This window comes from Eubalaena glacialis, chromosome 12 (assembly GCF_028564815.1).
Source record: "Eubalaena glacialis isolate mEubGla1 chromosome 12, mEubGla1.1.hap2.+ XY, whole genome shotgun sequence".
Classification (NCBI taxonomy): Eukaryota; Metazoa; Chordata; class Mammalia; order Artiodactyla; family Balaenidae; genus Eubalaena; species Eubalaena glacialis.
The window spans coordinates 47,995,490-48,016,292 of record NC_083727.1 but is presented as its reverse complement, the minus strand read 5'-3'; positions in this window follow the sequence as shown (position 1 = coordinate 48,016,292).

Here is a 20,803-nt window from a genome sequence, read left to right as displayed (position 1 = left end):
GCAGGATAATCCTGAGTGGAAAAGAGGAGTGAGTCATTTTAAAAATGTGACTACAAATATCCTTATGAGGATGACTTGCTGGCTTTGCTACTTAACAGGTCTCTGTGTTGTTAAACACATATACAACAGGCAAGCTGAGAGTGTGAAAAATGCAGCAGAAGTAGTTCCTTAATATAGCCCATATCAAGGATCTCTTGGATATTCCTTTATAAGAGCTTTTATTTTGCTTTTTAGGATAGCTTGTATAGCTCTTTTATTAACTCTTTCAGTGTCTGTGGATGCCTATTTTGTGAAAAAATTCAGTTTATGACTCTGGGAATCAGAGAGTTTGTACAGGCATTACTTAAGAAGAACTAATTTAGGAAAGCTTTCTAGGTTATATTCCCAAAGTATCTCCCTGATTTTCTCTCTGAATCAGTGGCTGTCTGTTTAATTTGACCAGGCAAGATAGAGTTAGGAAGAGGCAGAGGAGAGACTGTGGAGCAGAAACTGTGGGTTTGCTCGTTTCATACTTCTTCCACCCCCCTTTTCCTTTGCCTGCCTCTCACGTAAAAGCAATGCATCAAATTCCCAGTCTCTCTTATAGCTGCAAGTAGCCAGGTTCTGCCCACTGTCTGCTGTTGCCTTCTTTCCCTTCTTTTTTCTTTTTCCATAGTAAACAGATGATTTGTGGAAGCAGGCATTGCAAACATGGTACAGCAAGAAAGTAAGAAGCAGCCAAAGCACTGTCTACCCCTCGACCTCTTGTATGAAATGAATACACTGCAAAGTGTTGGAGTTCTGATAAGCAGCTTTCTGTTATTTGCAGCTATCTGAAAGAGTCAGATAAGAGACTACCTGACTCTCAAAACTCTGGTCTACAGATGCCATGTTTGATACTTAGGTTTAGTGGGTGAAGCACCTGATGGGTATTTTGGGGACGTATTTGAAGACAATGTATTAAAAACATGAAAAGAAGACTGATCTTTCATAATATGTGCTCAATAAGTAATGTTTTTTTTACTGCCTGAAAACAGAAATTTCTCCTCTTCTGGAGGGGAGTGATAGTCAAGGGCAAAATGCTTAGTTACTTCTTATTCAAGAATAGGATATCCCTTCAGTTCATTTAATAGAAGACAAATTTTAAAAAATAAAAAAAAAGATATGTGAAGCCAGATTTCATTGTCTTCAATGGCAGTTCCAGCAAAAGGAAGGGTGATTTTGGGAAAAAGACTTTCCAGAGATGGCTGGGAACCTGGGAAACTGGGCTCTCTTTTGAGTTCCACCAATTGCTTTTCATTCATCTTTGGATAAATCAAGTAAGTTTTTATGCTTAAACTTCTTTATATTTTGAATATTATCAATAGTGCTTACTCTCTCTCACCTCTTGCTCTTTAGAGGATGTGTGTTATGCACTTTGAGTATCTTTGAAGGGGAGTGGTGTTCAAGTTTCATGGATGTGTGTGTCATTAATATCATGTTCACACATATCTAAGAAAAAAATAACTCTGCCTGGTCACTGTCAAAACAGATCACAACATTGACCAATCATCACATTGATATTTAGTGAAAATGAAATATGTTCTTTTCCAATCTAAGTTGTGGCTGAAGATCCACATCTGCTTTGAGTGGTAAAAGCAAAGATCAGGGATTTTGCTGCAACTGTTGTCAATGCATCTGTCAAAATAGTCTTTGATATTTTGTCATTTAGCTAAATAAATTTTAGAGATGAAAAATCACTAAATGTTAGGAATAGAACTGTAATATCATTGTAGAATTTACTCAGGGTTTAAGATTTCCTACCTCCTCTCCCAAACTCAGTCTTATTCAGTATTCCTTTGTCCCAGTAAAAGGCCCAATCATCCATTAAATCTGCAAACCAGCAAAGGTAATAATGATAATAAAGCCATCACTAACATGTGTGAAGAAAATTTCAGTTTATAAATTCTTTTACAGATGTATCCACCCATTTGATCATTGATCGTCAGAAAATCAATTAAACTTAGGGCTGAGAATATATGCCAAATGATAAAAACTCCCTGATTTTCTAATACATCAACCTAGCAGCCTAGTGAAAGTAAAGCTGTGTGGAAGGAGTCAGGTGGGGTGAGTCTGAAATAATGTCGTGGAAAGTCAGGTGCATTGTTGAGGATCTACTTCATTGTTGTTCATGAATTTTAAAGAAATCATTTTTCTTGCTTCCTGTGATTTTCTCCAGCAAAGAAACGAGGGTTGTTGGGTTGATATAGGACTATGGTGTTTAGAGCCAGATGACAAAAGCACAGATGGTCAAGGGAATTTAGGGTAAAAGTAAGAAGGTTTGTGAAACAATGTACCCTGTAATCTAAGTCTGATATACTATGGAAGTGAAGAGAGGAGAGGACTGATAGCTTGATAAGAAGTTTAGGCATCACTGTATAGGAGTTCCCCATGTGGTCAGAAAACAGAGCAAGAACAATGAACAAAAAAGTTGGATGGAGGCTTCTGTCAAAGAAAATGTTTGAATCAATGCTTTTGGAGAATGAATCTGTATGCTAGTGACATGACCAAAGATACGGCAATGGGAGAAGAGTGTGGTAGGCTATGATTCTGGAGTGCTTGGTCATGTGGGTACTGAAGTCAGCTGGCATGATGAGTGATGATGGTTCAGGTGACAAGGTGTCCAGTGAATCAGGAAATTTGTTGAGTTTGTTGGTGAATAGCAACATGGAAGATAATGGTATAGCTAATTAATAATAATAATACCACCTAACACATTGGGTATAACTTAAAATATGTGAAACACTGTTTTAAGTGCTTTTCATACATTATTTCATTAATATTCTCAGTAATCCCATGAGTTAAGTAAAATTATTTTTCCATTATAAAATGAAGACATCGAGGCACAGAGAGGTTCAGTAACTTGACAAAGGTCTCAGGGCTAATGAGGGCAGAGAGTTTGGATCTGAACCCAGAGAGTAAGATTTCAGAGTCCATGTGCTTATCCACTATGGTATAATACACAAAATCTTCAAGGAATTAGGAGTTAGGCTTTTTATTTAAAGAGCAGGAAAGAGCAATGATATGACCATGGTAATGGGAGACCTGGCTCTCCAGTATGTGGATAAGAGAAAATAACTGGACCAATTTGAAAGGGCTACATGAAAATGGTGAGCTACATTTTAAATTAAAATCAAAGATGTAGAGGAAAATATCCCCCCAAATAGAGAGTATAAGGATGTTTGTCAGTTCTTGGGGACATGTGGGAAGGGTGTGGAATGTGGAGGAAGGGTAGGTCCTAGGTAAGGTTTGGAGAGGGCACTGCGCTGTGGTTGAGTGGTTGTGGATTGTGTACAGTGCACGGGCAAGGTAGTGAGGGGTGAAACCCATCCTCCCTCATGGGACTGCATCCACCCACAGGGTCACCCTATTCTCATTTATACAAAGGTGCTATAGAGGACATTGGAGGCTTGGGGGGACTTACACTCTGTGCATTTAATGATGAAAACAAGGCATGTGATTTAGTGGGTTTAATCTCAAGTGTGTCTTTGAGGAGGGCAGGCACTGGCTCAGTGGACAAGGGACTTGTCACCTTGGAGTGAGGGGCTAATGGGCTCAGATATTGCACACTCCCTGTACTGTGCTATTAAGCAGATGGTAGACCAATTACTGAGAATTTGCCTGAGCTGCACAAGTCAGAAACCTAGAACTCATCCTTGACAGTTCCATCTCCCTCCCTGCTCTTTATCTCATCTATTATGAACTTACGAAATTTCTCATTTGCGTTGCCTTATTTCTATCTCCTCCTACTGCTTGATTCCAGGCTTTCATATCAGTCCCTCTTCAATCTGTCTTCATATTGCAGCCAAAGTTAACAACCAAATTATAACACTTCCTCCTTCTTATAATACATATACTACAGATTCTGAACAATTTGACCCTTTGATTTCTGTTACCCTCATTTTCCACCAAGTATTCCCTTCATTCTTCCTATTCTAGCCACTTTTTAACTTCTTCCATCCCTTGTACTTACTGTGTTCCTCCTACCACAGTTCCTTTGCACGTCTGTTTAGTATATTAGAATGTGCTTCCTTCCTCTTTTCAAGTAGGTTATTCCTACTAGTTTTTCAGATATCAATTCAAGCTTCAATCCATCCTGGAGGCCTCTTTTGACCTTTCTGATCCAACCAAATACCCTATTGTAGGCTCTCATATCCTCTCTGTACGTCACCCTCATATTATTTGTTGCAGTGGATACTTGCTTTTTGTCTTCTCCACTAACACTGCTAGATTCTCTAGGGCAAGACCATGTCTTATTGTTGCCCACTGTGTCAGCAGTGTCTAGTACAGTGGCTACCAAACAGTGGGAATGCTTATAGAACATACTTGTGAGAAAATATTCAAAACTTGCTTCATTCCACTGGAATCTAATTCTCAGTGGGATATGTGGGATACTGAAACTGTCAAACACTGGCCTCCAGAAGCTCAACATCCATCATTGTTAAAATTATGCATCTCCCCCTGGTTGTGCAGATAAACAAGGTCTAGATATAACACCCTGAATGCATGCGTGGTATTTACAAGAGCATGTGTGTCCAAAAAAGGCCAATATACCACCAAGAAACACAAATGGGAAAATAGGTAAAATGCAACCAGCTTCCTATGTTCCAGAGGTCAAGCCATGACAGCTTTCTCTCATGTACAGCATCTTGTACATGTACTGAACCAAATTTGGGTCTGCTTGCCCACATACAGTAAAGCCAAGCTACTGACACCAGGTTGTGGTGAAGGAAGGTAGAGCTTTTATTGCAGGGCACCAAGCAAGGAGAATGGGCAGCTCATGCTCAAAAGACCCAGTCTCCCCAATTGGGATTTCAAAGGCAGTGTGAGGGAGGGGGCTGCAGGGTGTGTGATCAGCTCTTGCACCATTCTTGGATTGGTTGGCATCAAGGTGAAGTTTCAAGCATCATCAACCTCTGGTTTCAACTGGTCTAGGGTCTATGTGCTTGTGGTCAGCAGTTTTCATCTGTTGGAGGTCTGCTTCCTGTAAAAACAACTTAGGAAGGTGTGCCAGGCCTTTATCTATATCTTTCAGGGAACTGGGAGTTCGGTGATTCTGTGATGGCGTGGATTTATAGTCTAAATTGTTACCAGTTTCCAGGCCCAACAGCTATTCTTTGTTTCTACATCTTCACATTTCCTAATCATTAACTCTTGAACCAGCCCTTTGAGACTCAGGGGAGGCCTGTGAGACTAAAGCAAAGCCCTTTTACTTCAAAGGACAGGGACACAGCTTGTATACAATTTCACACACATAAACTCTAATCATACAAATGTATGGCAAATCACTGCTACCCTGTCCTTGACCTGATAGGCTCTGATTGAACATAGCATGCATTTGGATTTAGCTAAATATGTGAATGGAGGCTGGGTCACCCATGTGGAAAATAGTACTTGTTCTTGGAGTCAGGAAATCTGGGTTTGAGTCATGATCTGGTATTTATTATTTGTGCTACCTTGGGTAAGGAATAGGAAATTCATTTTCTTGGGCATCTATCATGGGATGGATACTTTCACAGGCCTATCATTAACTTACACGCTCTTCACTTGCTGTGTAAGTTAATACTGTTTTACTGTATGTTAGAAATTATCATTACCTTATTTTGCTGATGAGGAAAGAAAAAGAAAAGTGAACTGTAAAAGTCACACAGCTCAGAAAATGAGGCTCAGAAAATGTGATCCAAAATCCAGGCTCTATTTCTTACCTTCTTTCTCCTTGGATGCTTGCGATCTTAGAATCTACATGTCACTGTGTACAAAATGGTCATGATAATAATGGCTTTATGAGAGGATTGTTGTGATGTTAAATTCGAAAATGAGGTGAGGCAATTAGCAATGACTGAAGTTTATTGTTGTTCAGTAACTTTTAGGATTAAATTAGCAAGCACAGTGAAATAAGTATGGATGGAATTGGCAAAATTCAACTGCAAAGTACCATTTATCAAAAATTATTTAAAATTTGGTGCTATTTGTTTCATTACCAAAATACTATAAGTATTTCAATTATATATATAATGTATATATGTGTATATATGTATATATATTTAAAACTACACAAAACAACCACTACAAAAGATAGCTGACAGTTCTTGACAATTATAATTTTTAGAGTTTCTGTTTAATGATGGTCATAAAATAAAAATCTTAACTTAAAAAATAAAAGAGAAAATTTAAGTTATTTTTAAGGTTTTGGAAATTTTTTCACATTTTTTCTCAACCTAATCCTAAATGTGAGATAATTCATCTGTCAAGTGAAGAAATATTATGATCTTATTTGTTGAACAAATGGACAGTCTAGTATTTCTAAAATTGTTTGGAGTTAACAGGCAAAAAAGATCTGAGATGGGGAGAAAGTAATGGTTTCTTAACTATGGGAATACCAACGATCTGAGATATTAATAATTAATATAAATTACTATAATTTCTCATTCATATTAAAGATTATTTTCCTTTTACCTATATTGGAGGTGAATGCTTACATTCTGGAACCAGGTTAATTGTCCTTGTCTAATATTAGCAGTATGAAAATGTTGTTAATAACAATATAACATTGATAATTGCAAAAATCACATATCTATATGTTATAACACTTTTAAGAGCTAGAATACTTCTGATAATTGCAAAATTAAATCCCATAATTAAGACCATTGGCAAAGAAACTGAAAGTGAAAGGTCTGAGCTATTAAATGTTTCAAAAAAAATCTAATTAGAATATTTTCAAATTCGCATTTTGTAAATCAACCTGAGGCCCTGGGAAACAAAAGAGGGCTGATACCTTGGTTTTCCAATGGTCCTGGAGGGGTTTTTATATTGCTCAAGAATATAATACAGTCGTACGTCAAAATGAAATATGTGTAGCACAGGCCCCTCTAGGTATTCTTTGAGACCAGCATTTGTACTCAGTAAAACCCAAGTACATTTTCGGAGTGGCTAATCTCCATTCTGGTGGCCACATATTGCCTATACCAGCTGAGGTTTGGGGTTCCAGCCTTAATCCAAGCAAAGATGCAAAATTAAAACAAAATAAATAAATGAAATGACATGTCACATTGTAAGGGAATCCAAGATATGGGTTAGAACTGTATCTTTTCATGGTTAAAATCCAAGTTAGTAATTTTTAAAACATGTTGACACAAAATTACTCATAACAAGCAAACTTACTTGTAAATCTTCTCAAACTTCTCTAAGTTTTTATGGCTCTTGGTTATAAATGTTAAGTTCATCAATTGATGGAATGTTATTTACCTTTTAATACAGCAACTATTCCTAGGAAATAGATGGTAGGTGATGAGATCTCTATCAATTTTTTCTATTCCTTTTTTCAGTTTTCCAATTGAAAATAGTCTTTTTTGGATATAATTTAATAAACTCTTATTGAGCTATACTTTTTCAAAATATGCCTAGTAATACACAGATTATCTAGAGATGATTGTGTTATATAAACATACTGAATTGGGTGTACTATGCTAGTAATTCAAGTTTCCAGAAATTCTTGCTCCTATTTAGACTATTTAGACATGAAGGCATGTCTTCATCAATATCTCTTTTATAATACAATTACAGCATGGGAAAATGTATTTTGAAAACAAGATTAATAGGTTATTACAAGAATAACAGCTCAATTCCCATTTTTTAAAATTAATTAATTTATTTTTGGCTGCGTTGGGTCTTCGTTGCTGTGCACGGGCTTTTCTCTAGTTGCGGTGAGTGGGGACTACTCTTTGTTGCGGTGTGCGGGCTTCTCATTGCCGTGGCTTCTCTTGTTGTGGAGCATGGGCTCTAGTCGCGTGGGTGTCAGTAGTTGTGGTGCGTGGACTCGGTAGTTGTGGCTCGCGGGCTCTAGAGTGCAGGCTCAGTAGTTGTGGCGCAGGGGCTTAGTTGCTCTGCGGCATGTGGGATCTTCCCAGAACAGGGCTCAAACCCGTGTCCCCTGCATTGGCAGGCGGATGCTTAACCACTGCGCCACCAGGGAAGCCCTCAATTCCCATTTTCAAATTCCTTTCATGTGATACTTCAAGTTACAGTCTCTTTTAATAGCTGCTACTACCTATATATTTATTTTGTTGACTTTGCCGCATCCCATATTGTTGTTTTCTGATTCATTATCAGTGTTCCTGCTTTATAATATAGTCACATCATATCACATGAAACATAAAAATGAGAAGTATGAGAAAAATATTGTCATCATCTAGGTTATTGCAAAGCACTAGATTTTGTTCAGGCATTATCTTACTTATAAGCTATATATGGAGTCACATAATACTACCAGCTTGCTGACTGGCCAGACCCACAGGGCTCCCTTCATTTGTTACCACCCAGAACTAAAGTCAGGGTGTGGGCAGCAGTGAAGAGCACTGGGACAAGGTCCGAACTTGTCTGGTGCTTCCTGAACTATAGAAAACACAATGTGAAAGCTTGCCCTATAAGCACTTAACAGTGAAGAAAACTCCAGGGGAGAGTCAGTGGGGAAAAAGTGTATCACCAAGAAGAGAAGCCCTGTCCTCCTCCCCAAATGCCTCTCTATTGCCCTCTACTGACAAATCTTAACATCATACCAGCCTGAAAAGCAAAGACTGTAAAGGGCCCAGATTCATTTTTCCAGGCTAGGCAACAAAGGATGATTTGTTGTGGAGAGGCATTAAATTGATAACTGCCACATACCCCAATTATTTTTAGTATACATAATGATCCATTTAAGTATTTTCTAGTCATAGAATATGTTTGTCCTGAAGCTCACATCAGTTCTTCCCAGTAACCAGAGAAAGATGATAATTTATTGACAGCATGAGACAGAGGCACTGGTCTTGAGGTTGGGCAAGAGGTTTACCCTTTCTCAACCTCAGTCTCCTCATCTATGACATAAGAAAGTTTAATAAGATTGGTTTTCTCAAATTTCAGTGCAAAAACTCCTGGGACTCCATAGAATCTCTTAAAGGTCAAAGATGTTTGAGAAGGCAAGATTGTTGGAGTTTTCAATTCCTCACCCATTCTTCAACCAGAGCTACTCCAATATTATTTGTCATAACAGGGTTCCTATGAGGAAGAGGGAGCTTAGAGGCCAGGTTGTGACTTTGGGTGGGGTCTGGATCTGTGGGGACAGACAATTAACAAGACACCATCTTTGTCTTCCTTTCACACTGCTTCAGGAGCTATGTTGCTGTTCCTAGTAAGGCTTTGTTTGAAGAGATTTTCCACTTAGTGATAAATGACTAAAAAACTATGAATTAAAGGCTATCTAAGGTTCCTTCCAACTCTGAATTTCAATGGCTACTTGAAATTCTTACCATTTGTTTTTATTTTTAGTACCCTAGTTGTTGTGTTTGAGTGTTTGACTAGGCCTTAGCCCAGGTGTTGTGGTTTTCCGGACTCTTCTATAATATTTGGACCTCAGCTACCTGCATAGGTCATGGCTTTGCTCCCTGACCCTTGGATGTGACTCCCTGATCTGGGGCTCCATGGATATTTGGTTAGTTCTGGTCAGTGCCCTGCTGCACCAGCCCCAGCCTCTATAAAATGATGGATTCCAGCTTTTGCTTTGCTTCTATACATTCCTAATTGATTCTTTATTATTCCTGAAGATTAGCAGAGCTATGAGGATAGAATAGAAAGGTTTGGGAATTAGATTAGATTAACACCCAGAAGATTGACAGAAGGAGATGATTGTGAATCATCAGATCAGACAGAAGGGAGATGGGTTTAGAAGCAAGTAAAACAATAGACACATATGATCTGTGAACACTCACTGATCACTGTGGGTGCACCGAGAGTCAATCTCGTCTAATCTTATCGCTTCTTACTTACCCTTCAGTGGTCATAAACATACCCTCAACCTTTCCTATAGAGAAAGAACTGCTCACGGAGCTCATTTAAGTCAATGGCAGCCTGCTGAGTTCACCTGCATCCCTTCCTCACGTGCTGCCCCTAAGTCTCCTCCATGAGGACACTCCATACCTTGCACATGTCTTTCTGTTGTCTACTGTGGGACTGCAGTGGTTAAGAATTTGACTACAAAAGGGGCTGGTTCCTTATCACAGCAAGGACGGTATTTACTAGTCGTTGGTGGTAGGGCCTACCCTTTATCTCTCACCTAGAATAGACGTACTTGAGAAAAACATCTATGTAATACTCCATGCTAGATTATACAAATATACTAGGTTTGGGAGAAAATTTGTTTTCTAGGCTGTATTTATTAGAGTATCTCCTAAACTGTTTTTCAAAAGAGACCCCCAAAATCTATCAATAAAATAGAACGTTTTTCTCGCTTAACTAATAGTTCAAAATGAGTAGACAGGCTTTACTCCACAAGGTCATTCACGGACTCAGGTGGGTAGTGCATTTGTACCCCATCTACTATAAATGCTACGGGACTTCCATTTGTGGGTCTAAGGCAATTATTCCAGTTACCTTTGTCTTTAGGGTCAGGGGTATCTCACCAGCCTTTGGGAGGGGGAAGGAGAACATGGAGGTCAAGCACCTTCACTTTAAAATTCACTGACAAAAATAAAATATATGAGCACTATATGGCAAATTATATGTGAAATACCATTTGAAGTACATGTGTAAATAAAATTGTGAATTAAAAGTTGAACATTATCTATTGTTTTACAGTTGACCCTTGAACAACATGGGTTTGAACTGTGTGGGACCACTTATAAGTGGATTTTTTTCTATAGCAAATACTATAGTACTACACAAAATGGGGTTGGTTGAATCTTAATATGGAACCAAGGATCCTGAAGAACCCTGGATAAGGAGAGTCGACTAGTGGATTTTCCACTGTCTGGAGGTTGGGTGCCCCTAACCCCCAGCGTTGTTCAAGGGTCAGCTGTACTTGTAGTTTAAAAGACAGGCAAAAGACTAAGTGGTATTAGTGGCACATTTTGAAATCTGGAATGCACAGTCATGCAGTCAACATTAAGCCAAGAATTTGAATGAGTCAAAGTAGCCTTGGCTAGTTGAGCTGGTTGTTTGCCTACTCATGTATGCTCCTTCTTTCACCATTCTTTTTTTCCACCTTATTTTACCTTAAAAGTATGTCTTTAAAAAGAAAATTAACGTCAAAGGCTTTCAGTAGATTGCAGCGAGGGAACTGCTCTGTTACAAAATCCGGACCCAGAAGCAGGTTGTCTGGGAACAGCTTAGCATCAGGTTCCCATGAATGTGCAGTTGTGTGACATGCGAGGGAGCGGCCCTCTTTCCAGCCACACCCCATTAAGCTTCTTTTGGTTATCAGTTTAATGAAACAGAGTTCCGTTTTTAATTTTCACTGTATGCGTATACCTGAAATTAATAATGGGAATAGAAATGTCCCACTCAATAAAGATCTAGTTTCAGCTATTTATTTATTTAAATTGAAGTATAGTTGCTGTACAACATTATATAAGTTACAGGTGTACAGTATAGTGATTCACAATTTTTAAAGGTTATACTCCATTTATAGTTATTATAAAATATTGGCTATATTCCCCGTGTTGTACAATATGTGCTTGTAGCTTACTTTATAGCTAATAGTTTGGGCCTCTTACTCACCTACTCCTATATTACCCTCCCCCTTCCCTCTTCCCACGGGTAACCACTAGTTTGTTCTCTGTATTTGTGAGTATGCTTCCTATTTGTTTTATTCACTAGTTTGTCATATTTTTCAGATTCCACATATAAGTGATATCATACAGTATTTGTCTTTCTCTGTCTGACTTACTTGACTTAGCATAATGCCCTCCAAGTCCATCCATGTTACTGCAAATGGCAAAATTTCATTTTTTTTGTGGCCGAACAGTATTCCATTGTATATATATACTGTATCTTTATCCACTGATGGACACTTAGGTTGCTTCCATATCTTGGTAATTGTAAATAATGCTGCTATGAACATTGGAGTGCATGTATCTTTTCGAATTAGTGTTTTTGGTTCTTTTGGATATATACCCTGGAGTGGCATTGCTGGGTCATATGGTAGTTCTATTTTTAGATTTTTGAGAAACCTCCATACTGTTTTCCACAGTGGCTGTACCAATTTACATCCCAGCAACAGTGTACAAGGTTCCCAGACCCCAAATACCCAAAATTTATTTTTAAAAATTAGCATGTATAAATCTATTTTATGTTAGTTCATTGAGTAGCCTTTCCAAAAAACAACTGATTCATTGCACACATAAAACATGATAATTTTTGTACAGCACACGGGAGTAAGGGGGAGGTAATCTAGGGGTATTTATTTCGGGCTTGATGAAAAAGAAACACAGTTTTGTTTTTTTTTTTTATATAAAATAAGTTCGATAAGCAAGTTAATATCCAAAGAATTAGAAAGAGATTACATACTACATTCTTATACTGCTTTCAAATAAAAGCTTTTCATGAGTTTTTATTCATAATCACAAACTTTTTATAATAGATGTTGTTTGAAATGACTACATACAATTTCTAATCAGTAATTCTCATTTGGATTTCTTAAAATTCTAAGTAGCCACCCTTGATGTTCAGGCCAGGAGGTGATTAAAAATGTGACATCATTTATTAAAAGCATAACAATTTACAACAACTGGAAATAATTTTAAAAATACAAAACTATTTTTTATTGATAAAGGTAATGTTGAAATTTGTCACTACACAAATGGATTTCAAATTCAATAATACTTTTTAAAACTTAAGTAAAATACTTTATATCCAGCTTTATTGACATACAACTAATATACAGTAAAATACACATATATGAAATGAACAGTTTGATGTGTTATATATATGTATATACCAATTAAGTCATCACCCCTATCAAGAAAATGAACATATCAATCACATACAAACCCTGTTCATATGCCTTTATACTCCATCCCCGTCTTTCCTTCCACATGTCCTCAGATTACCACTGATTTGTTTTCTGTCACTATAGATTAATTTGCATTTTCTAGAATTTTCTATGTGAAATCATACTCTTTCACTGAGCATAATTATGGAGAAATGGCTAAATCATATGGTAGGTGTATGCTTAAACTGACAATTGGTTGCACCGTTTTACACTTCTACCAGCAGTGTATGAGAGTTCAAGTTCCTTCACACATCCTACCTAATATTTGGTATGGTAAGTCTTTTTAATTGTAATTATTCTAATAGGTGTGTAATATTTTTTCTTTGTAGTTTTAATTTGCATTTCCTCAATGGTATTGAGAATATTTTCTTGTATTTATTTGGCATTCATGTATCTTCTTTGCTGAAGTTTCAGTTCAAATGCTGTGCTCATTTTTATTGGACTCTTGGTTTGCTTATTATCGAGGTATACAAGATCTATATATGTTCTGGATATAAGTCATTTGCTGGGTATGTGTTTTGACAATATTGTCTCCCAGTTTGTGACTTGCCTTTTCATTTTCTTTATAGTACTCATTGAATTTTTAGTTAAAAATCTTTTCATAAGGAAAGTGCCAGACCCAGATGTCTTCACTACAAAATAGAGTTAATAATGTATATAGAAGTAAAATATATGAAAACAAAGAAACAAAGACTGAGGGAGGGGAAGAGGAAGAATTCTGTTGTAAAGGCCTTATGATATACATGAAATAGAATGATATTACTTGAAGGTATCCTGTCATAAATGTTCTAACAACACCAATTAAAAGGCAAATATTGTCCTATTGGATTTTTTCAAAAGCTGACATGCTATATATAAAATATTCATTTTAAATAAAATATACAATTATGTTAAAAGTAAACGTTTGGAAAACAATTCCAAGCTTACACAAATGAATAAAAAGCTGGAATGGCTATATTCTTATGAAAAATATAGATTTCAGAGCAAAGAATATTACATGGGATAAAGACAGTCATTTCTTGATAATAAAGGGGTTAATTCATAAAAAATTCATAACAAATCTAAGTATTTGTGCACATAATAACAGAGCTTTAAAATATATGAAGCAAAACCTGATAGAACTGAAAAGTAAAATGGAAAAATTCACAATTGCAATCAGATATTTCAACACTCGTCTTTCAATAATTGATGGAACAAGTAGACAGAACATCACTAGGGATACAGAAGATATGAACAACCATGTAAACAACTTGACATAATTGACATTTATAGGACCCCCACCCCCATAAAACAGCAAGAAATCTTTTCAAGTGAAAATGGAATATTTATGAAGATAGATAATTTTCTGGGCCATAATACAGGTCTCAATAAATTTTAAAAAATTTAAATATGTTCTTTGAACAAAATGAAATTAAATTAGTAATCAACAACAGAATGGTATCTGGAAAATCCGTAAATATTCAAAAACTAAATAACTTACCTCTAAATAACACATGGGTCAATGAAGAAATCACAAAAGAAATTAGAAAGTATGTCAAATTAGTTATACAGCAGAAACTAACACACCATTGTGAAGCAATTATACTCCAATAAAGATGTTAAAAAAAAAAAAGTATGTCAAATTGAATGAAAATGAAAGCACAGCATATCAAAATTTGTGGAGTAAAGCTTAAGCAGTGCTTAGAAAATTGTAAATATTTTATATTAATTATACACATATTAGAAAAGGTAAAAGGCTTCAAATCAATGACCTTAACTTTCACTTAAAAAAAATCTAAAAAAATGGAGGACCCAGGACCCAGCCCTGCACATCAGTATACCAGCCCTATCCGTGGGACCCCCAGGACCCTACAGCCAGAGACTCTGGGACCTGGCTCCACCTACCAGTGGGCCACACTAACCCTGGGACCAGCCTTACCCACTAGTGGGTAGGCACCAGCCCAGGATCCCCTGGCAGTCAAAGGTACAAACTTCCAGTTATAAGATAAATAAGTACTAGGTATGTAATATAAAACATGATAAATATAATTAACACTGCTCTGTGTTATATATGAAAAGTGTTGAGAGTAAATCCTAAGAGTTCTCATCACTAGAAAAGATTTTTTTTCTATTTCATTAATTTTATATCTATATGAGATGATGGATTATTGTGATAATCATTTTATGATGTATGTAAGTCAAATTATCTGTATACCTTAAAATTATACAGTGCTATATGTCAATTAAATATCAATAAAACTGAAAGAAAAAAACAAAAAAGCAAATTAGATGCAACAAAAGTAGGAGAAATGACAAGTAATAATGATAGAAATATAATAAGTAATAATAAAGATAAGATATAAAATTAAACAATAATTATAGATAATTTTAAAGATAAGAGCAGATACAAAGCAAAACAATAAAGTCAATAAAACCAAAATATCAATCCTTAAGACAGTCAATTGAATTGATAAACCTCTAGTCAAATTGATCAGGAAAATAAAAAGTAGACTCAAATCACCAATATCAGGAAAAAGAGGAGATTCTACAGACTTTGAGAGGAAAATAAGAAATATTTATGGACAACTTTATGCTAATAAATATTAAAACATATGAAATTGTCAAATTCCTTAAAGACACAAACTACCAACTACCAAAATTTACCCAAGAAAAAACAATAACCTCAGTAGCCCTAATTGAACTGTAGTTTAAAATCTTTTCACAAAGAAAATGCCAGGCCCAGAGGTCTTCACTGCAGAATTCTACCAAACATTTAAAGAAAAAATAACATAAATTGTACTCTAATTCTTTTAGAAAATTGAAGAAGAGTGGATACTTTCAACTCATTTTTTTTTTTTTTAAATAAATTTATTTATTTATTTATTTTCGGCTGTGTTGGGTCTTCGTTTCTGTGCGAGGGCTTTCTCCAGTTGCGGCGAGCGGGGGCCACTCTTCATCGCGGTGCGCGGGCCTCTCACTATCGTGGCCTCCCCTGTTGCGGAGCACAGGCTCCAGACGCGCAGGCTCAGTAGTTGTGGCTCACGGGCCTAGTTGCTCCGCGGCATGTGGGATCTTCCCAGACCAGGGCTCGAACCCGTGTCCCCTGCATTGGCAGGCAGACTCTCAACCACTGCGCCACCAGGGAAGCCCTCAACTCATTTTTTTGGGGACCACATTATCCTGATACCAAAAACAGAAAAAGATATTTCAAGACATAAAAGCTGTACATCAATATCCCTCATGAATATAGAAGCAGAAATTCTAAACCAAATTTTAGCAGAGAGTCAAACAATGTATAAAAAGAATAATACATCTTGACCAAGTGGGGTTTATCCAGAAAATGCAAGTTCAACATTTGAAAATCAACAGCATGTTAATATTATATTAATATATTAACAGAATAAGGAAAATTTTATGATTTTCTAAATAGATGCAGGAAAAGCATTTGACAAAGTTAAATGTTCATTTATGATGAAACCCCTTGAAATGCTAGGAAAAGAATAAAACTCCTTCAGTCTAATAACGGGCATTTATGAAAAACCTGGAGAATAAAATCATCTAGCAGCAGCCTACAAACCTTTGCTGGCTTCAGAGCCAGATGTCTGGTTGGTAGAGAACTTCTTCAGTATTATACAGTAGGTGGCTGGACCATCGGAAGTGCCACCCAGCTTATGATGATCTCCAAGGAAATCAAAGTAAGACTGCTTACAGCTGGAGGTTATTGGCCTCCTAAAAGGCTGTTTAGGTCTTGTCTTCTGCAGGGCTTACTTGGCTGCGCCAGTGCAGAGAGACTCAGCATCTCCAAGCCCCTGTGTAACCCTGTCAAGTCACACCAGTGGGTGTGGTCCATTACTGGGAAGCTTGACTCCTAGAATGCAGGCTCCTTGTAACTGAGGACATGCCTAAACCCTTATCCTTGCTCTCTCATGATGTCAAGCATGGCACCTTGACATAGCCTTTAACCTGTATTTACTTATTACATAATTATATTTGGTGCATTAAAAGTGAGAAGTTACTGTTAAAATTGTTTTCTTTCCCACCAACACAACAGTCCCTCCTGACAACTCTTCTTCTGCTTACTAGGGCTATAGCCTTCTGGGAGGTTAGGGAGGAGTAAATAAGGAATATCTTGGAAAGAGGTTGAAATCACCAATTCCTCACTGAAAATAAATTACGCTGTTGAAAGAAAACCCATAGTTCCATCTCCCCTCTAATCATTGTTCTTTGGTTACTACTAAATTGTTTGTTTGATTCTTACAATAAAATGTGTGTATTTTTTCCTCTAAACCGTTTAGAAACCTAGATGATCATGAAAATTTTTGTATGCTTGAGAAGCGCCTCTTCCTATGATGTGTGTGTGTGAACTTTGCATAAACAACACTATGACTGTAAAACATTGTGAGATGACTTCGCAGATTGACTTGATTTTCACTTTTCATCTGGCTGTTTTTAGTACCACGAAGACTCTGCTTTTATTATAGAATGAATTCCACTTAGTGACCCTTCAGCAAGCATGCTCTGACCTTTCATAATCACAGCCAAATATGTTTTTAGCTCATTATCTGCTACATTTTATTGTGCCACAGGCTATGTGAAGAGCCCGTGCACTCTCAGTGACCTTCACATAGAACTGAGTTTAGAAAGGTGCACAGGTGGCATACAGTCAATGTAAAAAAATATATATATATTTATACATTATATAAATGTTATATATAAATATAACATTTATATAACAAATATGTATATATTTATATATTATATAACTATAACACAACATAAATATGTATGTAATATTTATATATTTACATATGTTAATATTTATATGTAAATATTTATATATAAATATATATATATAATAGGTATTCACATACACACAAATATATGTAAAATGTATTTTTAATATGTTGAACTAATTAAAAATGGAAACTGGATTTTGTTTAAGAAACTTTCCTTTTTCTACCCCCAAACCTATTCTCGGGAGATCCTATTGTATGATTTTAGGAGAAAAGTATCTCCTAGAAGTTTGAGCTTACATTTCACACACCACACACACAGACACACACACATCCCTTTATGTGGGATTAAAAATACAACCTCAGAAGTTTCCTATTTAAAAAAAAAATAACGATTCCCTAACTGACTACTATTGTTCATCCCCTCCAGGACTGACCTCCCAGGTTGAGAAAACAAAGCCTGGAAAGAAGTCCAAATAATCTACATTAAATTAAATCCTTACATACTTGAGGAAGCAGCTTGAGATGAGGGAACAAATTAACATATAACTTCATCTCCAGATGTGCCCTCCCTTGCATTTTTAAATCTACACAGGGCCAGTTACCTAATTTTAAAAAGGCTGTTTCTATTAAGAGCTACTAAATTATATTTCTTGCAGCTTTTCTTAAATTTAAAGTTTGCTTTTTAAAATAAGTAAGTTCAGTGATATTTAACACGGATCAGGCAATATTATAATTGGAGTCCTAATTAATGTTTTAAAAGTTGAGACCAAATATTCAACAGCAGCAGCAGTCACCAATAATTCTTGAGTCCGCAAATATGTCCCGAGCAATCTCCATGTTGCATTTCTCTTGGTCTGTGGAAACAAGTGGCAAAAGTAGTTGAAAGTAAATGAGCTGTTCTTTCAATTTAATTCAAGATGTTTTCAGTAGTCTAAATAAAGGACTTTAGAAACTGTTATTTTTTCTTCTGATCTTTATAATGCCCCTTGAATTGAAAGCTAAGCTGGCACTTTAATTGTGGGCAGGCCAAAGCTGTGTATTCATAGACTGGAATGAATGCTAATTTGTCAGCCAGGCGAAATTATGCATGTCCTTCTATCTTCCAATTTCCCATGACTGTTCACAGTTGGAGGTTGCTTTTCTATCCCTGGTTTCACTGCCTTCTCTAGAAATCTTTGCAACTGAATCACTGAGGTGCTTCCTGTTAGCAAGAACTCAACCTCTCTTTTTCCCCCCACCCTGAAGCTTCTGCCTTCTATGGAAATATCTGTGAATGCTGTACATGAAGGACACTGTGGATACTTCCAAAATTAACTGTTTTGAAATTAAAATTTATTTCCAAAGGCAAATAAAAGAGGAAATAAACCATTTAGTAATCTACAATGAGCAATACTGCAGATCCTTATTTGTTCTGGGAAAGGGTGAAGGGATCTTATTTGAAATTTATCATAACTTTATAACAAACGTGTTGAATTTTATTCTGAAAGAGAAGATTTTTAATAGGTTGCCATTTCTGTATATGGTTGGAGAAAAACTTTACCTTTGCAAAGCAAGAGTAAATAGTAAGTAAAGGGCTTCCCTGGTGGTGCAGTGGTTAAGAATCCGCCTGCCAATGCGGGGGACAGAGGTTCAAACCCTGGTCCGGGAAGATCTCAAATGCCGCGGAGCAACTAAGCCCGTGCACCACAACTACTGAGCCTGCGCTCTAGAGCCCACGAGCCACAACTACTGAGCCCACGTGCCACAACTACCGAAGCCCGCGTGCCTAGAGCCCGTGCTCCGCAACAAGAGAAGCCACCGCAATGAGAAGCCCGCGCACTGCAACGAAGAATAGCCCCAACTCGACGCAACTAGAGAAAGCCCGCGCGCAGCAATGAAGACCCAGCGCAGCCAAAAATAAATAAATAAAATAAATTAAAAAAAAAAAAATAGTAAGTAAAATAGTAAAGACCAGTAATTGTTGAATGATATTCCAAGGAGCCCCAAGAGCCAGTGAATTAGATGAGAGAACCCCAAGCAATGGACTCACCCACAGTCAATCAGAGGAGCCCCACCTTGGACTGATTTATATCTTGACATATTTCTGTGGATTCTTAAAGTAATCTAACTGCTGCTCTAAAAACAAAGTTTTGAAAACTGCTGAATTCAACATAAAGATTATACAAAAAGAATGGTTGATGGAAATAAATTAATGTGCAGGCAGTTCTGAGCCTTCCAGCAAGATATCCAGTGTTTCTTGAAGATGAGGGTCCTGCTTTGTTTATTTTGTTGTTGCTGACTCTGCAGTGCAGTGACACCTCCAGAAATGTTTTTACCCTATGTATCAACTACGTGTATTGACCTTAGCCAATGTCTTTCTAGTAAAAAACCTGTCAAGATTTCTAGCAAGGCCCCTTCACTGTTTGATCCTTCAGCAGCCCCCCATTACTGGATGGATTCAGTACATAGAAAGCAGCATGAAGCCCCAGGACTCAGGTCCCCAGGTTATGCCTGATTGGATAGGAATCACCCCTGGAAACAAAGATCTCCTTCTCTAGTACTGTGATTTCTAGAAGCAATAATTGTTTAGAGATAGAAAACAAGGAAATCCAGAGTGAATAAATTTATGGGGATTTGTAGGGATCCACTATTGTGAGGACTTGAAGATTCTTTTGACCGAGGATGTGGTTATATATCAAATCAAAATGTAACTGCAATGACCATCTCTCTCTCTCCCCCCCTCCCCCTCCCTCTCTCCCTCCCTCCCTCGCTTGCTCCCGTTCTCGCTCTGTCTCTCATGCACATTTTGCTAGAGCCTTGAAGATTTTACCTCTGTTACCCAGATTTTCAGTTTTGGCTCTCAAGGAGTTAATTTATTAGTTAGGTACTGCTCTTGCATTTTGGATTTAATATCATCAGGGGATGAAAGATTTTGGATGTACAAAACACACAGACCTGACCAAAATAAGAAATATAACTTTATTTTCCTACTCACACATTTTTTAACTGTGTATTAAGTATCATGTACATTATTAATTTAAAAATAAAACATTCAGACTGTAGTAATATAAAAAGAAAATTTCATACAGCCCTTGATCTAGTATGTTCCTTGGATGGTACAGGGGTTGGCAAACTATGGGCCAGATTTGGTCCACAGCACATTATATAGCTTGTCAGCTAAGAATGGTTTCTGCATTTCTAAATGTTTGAAAAAAAATAAAAGAAAAATCGTATTTCATTACACATGAAAATTATATGAAATTCAAATTTAGCACTTATAAATAAAGTT